This window comes from Paramormyrops kingsleyae, unplaced genomic scaffold (assembly GCF_048594095.1).
Source record: "Paramormyrops kingsleyae isolate MSU_618 unplaced genomic scaffold, PKINGS_0.4 ups120, whole genome shotgun sequence".
Classification (NCBI taxonomy): Eukaryota; Metazoa; Chordata; class Actinopteri; order Osteoglossiformes; family Mormyridae; genus Paramormyrops; species Paramormyrops kingsleyae.
The window spans coordinates 1-12,121 of record NW_027326058.1 but is presented as its reverse complement, the minus strand read 5'-3'; the positions used below and the strand labels follow the sequence as shown (position 1 = coordinate 12,121).

Below are 12,121 nucleotides of genomic sequence, written 5' to 3'. Positions count from 1 at the left end.
CTCGTTTGTAAATTTCTTATGTTCTTATGATTTTGTAATACTGCTGCAGCATTCTCCACATGCTAATCACTGCCCCACATTGAATTGGCACTTTGATCAGCCATGAATCACTTCACTACCCCCTGTTGAATGTTGCATCGTATGTTGTTAGATATCTCGTAGTAGTATTGCAGTATTTATTTAAATTGAAAATGCTTAAAACAGATCAATTTCTCACAAACACATCTATTCATGAGTGATTTAAACGGCAAGGATGAAAATGATTAGGATTAGCTCTTGCCAAAATAGGGCTTGTAAACTTTTGTGGTACTCAGAATTAACCCAAACAACTATGACTCTATAATCCTCTATAATCACTCTCACTCTGTCACACTTGAATCAAACTCCAGGCCTCGCATGTAATGAGCAAAATTTTCTTCTTTATTCAGCAATCCAGCGTAGTGTTCCAACCACACTCGGGGACAATGCGCAATGCACCCCGCACCCAGAAATCAGCAGGTTAATATACTATAAGACGAATTCCCCTATATGGACTTCTAAGTCCTGATTGGTTACCAAACATCTGCAAACCAGGTTTCGAACATACAACAAACATAATACGCCACCTCTATTGGTCTACTTCAAGGATGTTCAGTTTCCAATCCTCGTTAGGCCTAGGCCTCCTATGAGTCCCACACATAATCCTGTCTATCCAGCCTAGGAAGGAGGGCAAAAACCCTAAACATTAGGGAAATTCCACTCCCAACCCAGCAAAAAGGTGCAACCCCCCCTTCGGTGTCCATGGCTGGCATGGCTCACAATGTTATCAGTAAGGGAAACCCCAACCCTATATTAATTGAGGGAATAATTAATAAAATAAAGGGAATGATTCTATAAGGCTGTAACTAATCAAAACAAGAACTGACTGGCGCGCCGGCAAGTCAAGGCTACCTAATCGGAACAGATAGGGGGGCGACAGAGAACATCAGCGGCCCCTACTTATCTTTTAGCCTTCCAGAAGGCCAAGAACAGTACGAGCCGGCTAGAATCACACATATGGTTGTCACGTACACGGAAGGTACCGAGAAAGGGGGGGAGATGCCCAAAGGGCTTTAAAAGGGATACAGCTGATACATATGGCAGAGCCTCCTCCTGTACATGCTGAATGTATGTCAGACGGCCGCTCCCGGATTGCAATCTGTCAGACAATAAACCGGTGATTTGCAACTTCTCCCCGTGTCAGCTGTGAATCTCTTCTCATCCACGGACCCGGTGGAGACGCCGTGCTCCAACATACCTAAATAAAGACTTCAGCGTAAACATATACAACCCTTATGGGTACATAACTTGCTTGTGTGTTCAAATGCTACCATACAACAAACTGCGTCTAGCATAGTATAGCAGCTACATTTCAAGGCTTCCTGCAGGTCCCCTTTCTCCCCCCGGCGATGTTCCCTTTAGCCCAGTTCTCCAAGATCTGTGGCCTGCAAAGCTGGTTCCGTGCAGGTGGCTGTGAGGCAAGGACACACGGCACCATCCCCAAAACAACAAAACCTGAGACACAAGAACAATCCCACAATGCCTCCCAACCCTGGCCTACCATCACTTTAAATTTCCCTTCCACACTTTGAAGTAATGTTAAACATATACTACATAATCCTGAAAAGGAGTGGTCACTAAAATTAAACAGCTCGCAGATCTTCACAATGCAAGAAATGCAAAGATGGAGAAAGCGAAGAACAGTTCACAGCCGGCTGGGCACATTGTCATCATCAAAGATTTTAAGCATGTTTATTTATATAGCACAATTCGGGCACAAGGCAATTCAAAGTGCTTTACAAAGACAAGGATACAATCAAATTAAAATGTCAAAATCACATTTCAAAGATAAGTAAAAGAAATAATAATGAAAATAAATAATTTTATTAATCAATTACAATGAACACATAATAATAAGAAAAAGCCAAAATAAATAAATAGCTAACTGAAAAGACGTCACATTTTAATGACAGAAAATGACTGGTGCTGCACTAGGAAACTCTGACCATGCAACAATTCATCTAATTCCAGCATACAGACAAAATCTGAAAACTGCTAAACCTGTTGTTACTAGAGTGAAACACTGAACATGTGGAGCAGTAGAGCAATTAAAATCATGCTTTGACTCGACAGACTGGAATGTTTTCAAAACTGCTACTAACAGCGTGGATGAATACACGGACACTGTAACATGGCACATAAGCTTCTGCGAGGACTCTCGCATTCCCAAATAGTCTGTTGTCAGCTATAATAACGACGAACCATGGTTTACAACTGAACTCAGGCAGCTTCCTAAAACAAAAGATGAAGCTTACAGGAGTGGTGACAAAAACCTGTTCAAATTCTACTGCGGGTTTGAAAAGCCACATTCGCGCATCATACAGCCCTCACCTTTTCAATGGCCTTCTTCACACCTGGGTACCTTCACACCTCGCCCACACTATACCCAGCTCACCCCCCCCACGTCCAGCCACCTCCCCAGGAGAATCAACGACAGAGATGTAAACAAGATCTTCAGTAGCCAGAATACAAGGAAAGCTCCTGGTTCAGACTCTGTCTCCCCAGCCACTCTGAAGCACTGTGCAGATCAATAGTCACCTGTCTTCACAGATATTTTCAACCAGTCACTGAACCAGTCAGTGACTACAGACTGGTGGCTCTCACATCGGTGGTAATGAAGGCTTTTGAGAGACTTGTGCTGTCATACCTTAAAACCATCACAGACCTATCGCTTGACCCCAGGCTACAGTCTGCCTACAGAACCAACAGACCTGTGGACGATGCAGTTAACACTGGACTCCATTTCTTACTCCGACTTTTGGAGTGCCCTGAGACATATGTTAGGATTCTGTTTGTGGACTTTAGCTTTGCATTTAATACTATTCTATCGGAGCTAATGCGGAATGAACTCTCACAACTGTCCGTGCCTGATCCAAAATAACATGTTATAACCACGATGGCCCAGTTTTACGCTACAATCATTGAGTCCATCGTCACCTCCTCCATCACAGCCTGGTTTGGATCAGCCACTGAACGAGACAAGGCCAGACTGCAACACATCATCCACTCAGCAGAGCGAATAATCGGCAGTAACCTGCTTACCCTCCAGACACTTTACATCACCAGAACCAGGAAACGGGCATACAAAATCTTTGAGGACCCATCTCACCCTGCTCACCACATCTTTCAAGCCTTACCCTCCATGAGAAGACTCATGGCAATCAGAACCAAGACCCCCAAGAGCTTCTCCCCTCAGGTAGTCTCTCTCATTAACCAAACCAGTCTCTGAATGGACGTTCAATTAATCGTCAGCTGCAGTGAAATATCCACCAGCATAACCAGTGAACAACTGATAAACTTCCTCTATGATTATATTCTGCACTTTTGCACATTATGCACACATACTGCAAATTCTGTATACATATTGCACTCTTGCACATATAGTTGACTTGGCTGCTACTTAATAATGGCACCATTTAAGAGCCCTTTAAATTATTATACCATTTATATAGTTTATATTCATACTACAATGATTACTATGTACACACACATATATAAATATCATAATACCATCATTACTACCATTAATAAACTTAATTATCATATAATTATCATATTACCCAATTGCCAGTCTATTGTTTATTACCTTTCTGCATATGTCTTTGCTAAATGTGGGTAACTCTCGCCAGTGTGGGGAAGCAATAAAAAAGGCCAACAGAATGTTGGGTTATATCTCTAGGTGTGTGGAGTTTAAGTCAAGGGAGGTGATGATACACTCATATAATTCCTTGGTAAGACACCACCTAGAATACTGTGTGCAGGTTAGGTCACCATACCTCAAGAAGGACATTGCTGCCTTAGAAAAGGTGCAACGAAGAGCTACGAGAATGATTCCTGGTCTTAGAGGAATGTCTTATGAGGAGAGGTTAGCGGAACTCAATCTGTTTAGCCTTGAGCAAAGGAGACTAAGGGGGGATATGATTCAGGTCTATAAGATTCTAACGGGTCTGGATGCTCTTCAGCCAAATGACTATTTCAATATTAGTCTAAATACTAGAACTCGTGGCCATAAGTGGAAATTAGCGGGAGAAAAATTTGAGGAAGCACTTCTTTACACAGCGTGTAGTTAGAGTATGGAATAGTCTTCCTGCTAGTGTAGCGGAAGCTAAAACCCTGGGTTCCTTTAAATCAGAGCTAGATAAAATTTTAACAACTCTGAGCTATTAGTTAAGTTCTCCCCAAACGAGCTTGATGGGCCGAATGGCCTCCTCTCGTTTGTAAATTTCTTATGTTCTTATGTTCTTTGTAATGTCATGTAAAAGCACCACCAAGGCAAATTCCTTGTATGGAAACATATCTGGATTCCGATTCTACATCCTTCATCAGTACTAGAAAACTTCCATCCAGCGTTGCATTTCACTTTGACGCTGTCGCTTTTGAAACACTTTTCTGTGATCTAGCTCTTGTTTTGGTCGCCGACTATCATCCAACAAAAGGTTCATTTCAGCTCTCCTAATCTGACATAAACCACACTCACAAACACTTTTGGGTTACTGTGTCACCGGGAAGGGATGGACTCCAGTCGGGATGGGTTTCCAGCATTTCCTATCCTGGCTGTTCTCTTTAGGGACAAACACAGGAATGGAGTCTAGTGATCACACCGGAACTTGACTTACCTGAACGGAGATGTATGGAGCAGACTCTCATATGCGCAGGGATGCTCTGGAATGCAAGGTCTTTACGCCCCACCGCTATAAGCTACGCCATCCGACGCCATTTCGTCAACTCTTCCACTTTTGCTCTTGTCTTTTCCAATCCAGAAAAGAGAAGAAACCGAAGAGAGACCCGAGTCGATATGGGGCTGCCGCTTAGCGGGTCGCCGTTAGCCGGGCCTCCGTGACGCCCCCGCGCAGAGTAGAATGCCCAGGGGCGTCGCAGTCACCGGCGTCCTCCCTGTCCTCCTGTCCTCTCAAAAAACAGCAATCATTTAAACAAACATGAGGGAAAATTCAAAAGGCAAAGATGAAGTCATGCCTTACCTCAGCACAGCTGCCCACCGCACAAACGACAGCGTGTCACCTTACTTTAAAAAAAAGAAAAAAGGCGGGAAATTGGGGCCGCGCACGGACAGGGCCCCTCCCTCGCACCACATGCGGCTAATTAGTTGGCCATCCAGAGGCACTCAGTCTATTAGTCACCCATTCAGTCAGTCAGTTCTGCCTTTCAACAACAGGGGGCAGTAGAGGTGCACCGTTCCCGGAAGCACTGCAATACCGGGTCGATGCCTGTAGCAGACGGGGCAAGCCCCACTTCCGGCTCCCTGTTCCAAAAATCCGTTTAATATGTGGTCCCCTCCATGGGGGACGTATCAAAATAACCTTTTCATACCAAAACAAAATGTAAATCAGCTCAAATACATGAATAATAAATATTATGCTTGTACTACTTACATTAACACATAATCACAATCTATAAGGCTGAAACATTCCCACACTATGCAAATCATGCCAACACAGTACAATAAGACTTTCAAAGATAATATTAAACAAACACCCACAGAGTGTTCCAAAGTGCATTTTGCAATGTCTATACTTTGAATGTCAAATTACAAACTTCACATAAATCTAAAGTACACTAAGATTAAGATGAGTTTGTTACCAAACCAAATATATAAGAAATAATTTATTTGCCAGGAATTAAGTTTATGATATTGAATGAAATGTGTGAGCATGCCCCAGTTAGTGAAAGTGTGTCCCCTACCCCAAGACTCCAGAGGGTTAAAAAGGAACACATCCGCAGACTTCCAAGCTCTGCACTAGGGCTGAACGATATTCTGTTTTGACATCGACATCGCGATGTGCGCGTGAGCGATAGTCACATCGCCGGAACATACGATGTGAAGGGTAGAAGCCCATTGTGTATTAAGAGAACGGTAGCACACAGTAAACACGAGTTTGTTGTATGGCTTGTTGCTGGGGTGACATGCACGTTCCGCGTGCCTGCACAGTGATTGGTTCGCTGTGTCGCTGCTCACCGCTCACAGCCAACATTCACTGCTAAAAATGCGCGACGAAGAGGATCCGCCGCAAAAAAATTATTTCGTACCAAAAAGAAAGTCGAAATCATCTATTTGGGACTATTTCGGCTACAAAAAGGAGGATGTTGACCAAAAAGAGGTACTTTGCATGGAGTGTCATAAAGTTGTGGCCACAAAACATGGAAACACCACCAATTTGTCTGATCACTTAAAACGGCACCACAAAGCTCTTTACAACGAATACAAAGCCAAATCTGGATGTCAACCAAAACAAACAAATGTTTGTGATGCCTTTGCCAGTGTGACACCTTACCAGAAAGGCTCTCAATGACAGAAAGAAATAACAGACGCAATAACGTTTCATATCGCTAAAGATATGTTGCCATTAAATACCGTCGCCAAAGAGGGATTTAAGAAAATGATCCGAACGCTTGACAGGCGGTATGTTATACCATCCCGCACATATTTTTCCCAAGTTGCGATAAAAGAGCTGTATGAAAAATGCAAATCTAAGATTGAAGCAGAACTGTCGCACGTGGAATACTATGCAACTACAACAGACTTGTGGTCCAGCAGGACAACGGAGCCCTACATGAGTCTGACGGTCCATTTCATCGCAGAGGACTTCGAGCTAAAAAGTCGCTGTTTGCAGACGGCATTTTTCCCGGAAAGTCATACAGCCGAGAATGTCGCAGAGGCCCTGAGAGAAGCGGTGTCCGCTTGGGGCTTAGATGAGACATGTCAAGTCTGAATAACAACAGATAATGCAGCGAACATGGTGAAAGCTGCCGATCTGAACAAGTGGACCAGGCTACAGTGCTTCGGCCACAGACTGCATCTTGCAGTTGGTGAGTAATGACCATGATCTTTATCCAAAATAAAAATACATTTTTACTCAGCTGTTTTACTTAATAACCTGTCCTGAACCTGACAAAACTTGTAAAATGAATTTGTTGCATGTGTGTACGTAGAGCTTTAAAACGTAAGAAAAAATACAGACACTAAACATTTAATTTTAAACAAAAAATAGTTTTATGAGCACATTTGAGGAGCTCTTTTCCAAAATGCGATAACTCCATTTCAATAGTTTTCAGGGAAATTAATTGTTTTACCTAGACCCACACATTTTGTGAATATTCAATTTATCCTGTTAAAATGTTTTTTGCTTAGTCTGAACATGTTGAATAATGATTATTAAATCAAACAACTATATTGTTGTTGAAAAATTCAAAGTAATTTTTTTTTCTTTTCAAAACGCTATAAATCCATCCATTTTTCCCAAAAATTGATGGTTGTCTTTTTTTAAAAGTCTTTTGTCTTTTATTTTTCATGTTCGCAGTTATTAATAAACAATTAAAATGTCTCATTGCAATATTTTACATATTCCTAATCATTACTTTTGCTGGTTCTTTGTGACAGCTTTTAGGTGCCGTTTACATGAACGCGTCCTGCATCAGCACCGAAAACTTAGAGAGAGAGAGAGAGAAAGAATAAGATTTTTTTACTTATTTTGAGGAATTATAGCCTAATGAACAAACATCTGTTAGGAGCGCAGCCACGTTGGATTGCGAGAACGTTCACTAGGCTAAAATTAAGTTCGGTGCTTATTGGGGTTTGGAAAGAAACTGCATCTTGCAGTACATTTTAAACAAGGAAATTATTATTGCCGTTTATCGCGTTTTGGAAAAGAGCTCTTCATTTATTGTTTGAAATAAAACAGTGTGCTTCAATAATTAAAGTTCGCAATGTTTTGTTTGTTTTCTCCGCTTAGAAAATGCAGTGAAAAAGGATGGCCGCAATGATCGTGCTACAGGAGTCTGCAAGAAGCTGGTGAGCCACTTCTCTCACAGCTGGAAGGCCAGCGATGCCCTGGCAAAAGTCCAGAAGGAACTCAATCTACCATCACATTGTCTCATCTCAGAATGCCAAACAAGATGGGGTTCCAGACAGATGATGATCAGCAGGATATTAGAGCAGCAGCAGGCTTTAACTCAGGTCCTGTCTGCAGACAAGAAGCTGCGGCATCTAATTCCAACCTGGCAAGATATAGATGTGCTGGAGTCTGTAAGCAAGTCACTGGGCCCAATGCTGGATTTCACCGATGCACTTTCAGGCGATGAATACGTCAGTGTCTCCTTTGTAAAGCCAGTTCTTCAGCTCTTCAACACTTCACTACTGGAAATGCGAGAGGAAGACACAGACCTGACCAAGAACATAAAGATGAAGATGCTGGACTACCTCAATGAGAAATACGAAGATGATGATACTCAGAAGCTGCTAGATATGGCATATTTTTTGGACCCCCGGTTCAAGATAGACTTCATCAGTGCAGACAAGAAGACCCAAGTTAAGGCCAGAGTGGTATCACAGATGATGGAATGCCAGGAGAAATCAAGCTGCAGCACTGACGTGGAGCCCAACGTTACCAGTGCACCCCAGGCAAAGAAAGCAAAGAAGTCATTGGGAAGCTTCTTTAAACAGAGAGAAACTGAAGCAAAGGGTGATTCCTCTCTGACCCTAAAGGATGCTTTGGAAGCAGAGCTAAACACTTACCTGCTAACACCTCCAATAGACAAAGAGGAGGATCCACTTGCATGGTGGAAAGTACACAAACTAAGCTTTCCTCATCTCGCCAGACTTGCCCGCAAAAACCTGTGTATTCCTGCGACAAGCTCGCCGTCAGAGAGACTTTTCAGTACTAGTGGCAACATCGTCACTTGCCAACGAACCTGTCTCAAGCCTGCAAAGGTTGATAGTAGAGGTCGACCGATATGGGTTTTTCAATAGCCGATGCCGATATTTAGGAGTCAGGGTCAGCCGATGGCCATTATATGCTGCCGATATTTTTTGGCCGAAAATTGGACGTTTTCCCCTCTATTTGCATGATAAAATATCACATTAATAATAACAAACGATACACAAAATTTCTCAACTTAGCATTTACTGAATACTGACTTGTGTAAATTTAAATATAAACTTAAATAACAAAAACACAATACAACTTATAAACAACTTAAACTTATAAACAATAAAGATAGCAGCATCAGAATCTCTTTAGCAGCAAACTCATTCTTCAGCTCCCAAGCTCACCAGTCTGCTGCAGATATTGCACCTGGCTTTTCCTGGTGTTGGCTTTGTGAAATGCTGCCATACAGGATTAGATTTTTGTTCAGCCATCAGACAGCAATTACTAAAACAGAAGAATAAATGCAAGGTTAGAATTTTTATTATAGTACCTTCATCTTCAATTCATTCTACAATTCCAGTATTCCATGCACATTAAAACAATTACACTCTAATACATTTTGAAGAAAAAAAAAACACTAAGTGCATCATGGTATGATGAGTAGTGTACACTAACATGTTGTTTCTGTTGTTAGCAGACAGATAGCTTAAAGCCAAATTCACAATCAGAATCTAGTGATCCCGGAAAATAAAATAAAATAACTGTCGTATTGCACAGCCTTGTATGCAAGGACAACATAAGCCCCTAGTGATTGTGACGTTGTCTACGTATAAGCCCGTATAAAGGACAGACATGTTTAATGAGGAAACTAACTGCGCAAAGTCATGCACTTTTTATCTAGACGTCTGACAAATTGTTTGAATCTCCGGTCTCAAATGAAAAAAAGTTGCACAGAAGGACCATTGTCAGCATCAGCTCAAGTAAATGGTAACCAGGCTTTCGAACAAACACTTTTCTCCGCCATGCATTGTTCTTAGCAGCTCTGTGTCTCCCGAGGACGGCGCTGTCTGTGATCAGGGCAGAGTAACGCAACTCTCACACACGCTGCAGTATTTGAGAGCTGCCTGCTCCGCCCCACACACTCACAGAGTGAAACTCTCCGACACAAGAAAAAAAACGTAACTGATAACATCGGGCAGATATGGTAATAATTAAAATGTTAACAACTAAAATGATTTTTAACGATTAAAAAACGTCTGTGAGCCCACCAATAAGCGCACAAAACGAACTCTATTAGAATCAATGATCCTTAATGTTACCTGTAAGCTACAGTTGGTTGAAGGCTCATTATCATTACCCCAGTTCCCAATAGCGTAATTCGCGTTTTCTTTTAAAGCAACATTTCATAGCAAACTACTTAAATAAACAGGTCATTGAAAGATCAGAATTTAAGCCTTACCGTTTTATCCCAGGACTCTTCCAAAACTTCTGGCTGTGGCCCTGCACAAGGCAGCATGGGTCACGTGTTCCACAGCAACAATAACACTGGGCTGCCCGCAGACGTGCCTGTCTGAAAATCGGCGTAGTGCACTCGGATATCGGCCGATGCGGATACATTAAAAAATGCTAAATATCGGCCCGATATATCGGTCGACCTCTAGTTGATAGACTTGTATTCTTAGCTGAAAACCTTGAGTTAGCAAAGCAAATAAAAAAATATATATTTAAGTTATGTTATGAACCAATCAGGGGGGTTGGTGTTGCAAAGCTGCTGTTTAAATGTGTTCAGCTTTTCTGTTTACAGGAATATGTTCTCTAATCTGTTTAGAAGATTTAATACAAAATATATAAAAATTTTATTTCATTTTGTTTATTTCATATATTTAGCCATGATTATGATGACCAACACCAACACTGTTTTACTTTGGCACTTTGGCTAAGAAAAGTTGACTTAAAAGATTGTGAACCAAAATGCTTATAAGTTGTTTTATAAAAAATATATTTATTTTAAGTTATATTGTTGTAAATCAATCAGGGGGGTTGGTGTAAAGCTGCTGTTTTATTTAAAAATGTGTTCTGCTTTTGTGTTTACAGAAATGTTCGAATTTTGGAATAAAATATTAAGTAACCTTTTTGTCACTTGTAATGAAGCTTGCTTATTAGTGAAATTATTAATATGTAATTATTGGTAATTATTGACTTTAGCCTGGATTGATGGCTCTCAATATCGCAATATATATCGTTTGGAAAAAAATATCGCAATGTAATTTTTTTCCAATATCGTGCAGCCCTACTCTGCACAAGGGTCGGGCTAAAACGGCATCATACACCTTCCCAAAACACATAAAATCAGTAAGCTTGGGAATGAAATAGGTTAATCGCACAATAAACAGCACAACAGATCAAATAAAATGCTAATAAATGTTAATAATGTTAATATTGATGAATAAGTGCTACAGTGATCAACCAAAACAGTGCTCAATAAAATCTTTACGTGCCATTAAATAAAATCCATACCAAATAAAACACACACACAGAAAAACAAAGCACACTTACCTAAAACCCGAAGTGTCCTCTGTGTGCTTCAGGAAAGTGCATCACGTGAACCCTGTAGGATGGAGTGTCACCACCTAGACGTACCGGGGCAGCTTTCGCCTAGGATCAAGGCAGTTGGATGGATGTCAACTTACCTCTGGGGGTAGGTCGTTTAGATAGATGGCTGCTTCCTTCTGGGGGCTGGGGGTTTGGGTGAATGTCAGCTTACTTCTGTGATCAGGGTCTTTGGGTGGAAGTGAGCTTACCTCTGGGGTCAGGGGGTTGAGTTGAAAGCAGCTTGCCTCTGGGGTTGGAACATTTGGGTGGATGTGATCTTACATGAGGGGCCTGCATTTTTGGGTGGACAGCAGTTTGCCTCTGAGATCGTCTGCCGCCGCCCCCCAACTTTCACAGCCAGGACCCCCTCCCTTCCCTAAGGTAGAATAATTCAGACATCCCAACCTGCAAAAACTCAGTTCTGTGAGGTGCCCCCAACCGCCCGACAAGGAGTGAGATGTAACTCCAATAAACTTGATTTCACAGTTTAATTTCTTCATTAATTTCCTCTAGTCAGCGCACTAAATTACGAAGGTCAATATTATGTATTATTTTGACAATAATATAAGTAGATTATTTTACCATTTATGCAAATTCCTTAATTATATTCCATTGCTACGTTACAAAAGTGTTCAAGGAGTCTTTCATGACAGCATTGGCAACTAACCAAGTATCTAACTAGTGTAGACCTGAATAATACAGCACATGAAATGACACTTGTTAAACTCACCTCAACATGCATTTTACAGTCGTTTAAACCGTCATGAGCAATGCTGAAATCACTGTTG

General features: G+C 41.4%; 1 long non-coding RNA gene and 1 pseudogene across 1 annotated transcript; both read right to left on the bottom strand.

The window, feature by feature from the left end:
- Positions 1–399: 399 nt before the first annotated feature.
- On the bottom strand, positions 400–10,500 carry LOC140587004 (uncharacterized). Its single transcript, XR_011988769.1, has 3 exons — positions 10,201–10,500; positions 4,695–9,245; positions 400–1,276 (listed from the first exon to the last, which is right to left on the bottom strand). It is a non-coding gene; the product is annotated as an uncharacterized lncRNA (long non-coding RNA).
- Positions 5,259–5,491, bottom strand: LOC140587005 (U2 spliceosomal RNA; annotated as a pseudogene).
- Positions 10,501–12,121: the final 1,621 nt, after the last annotated feature.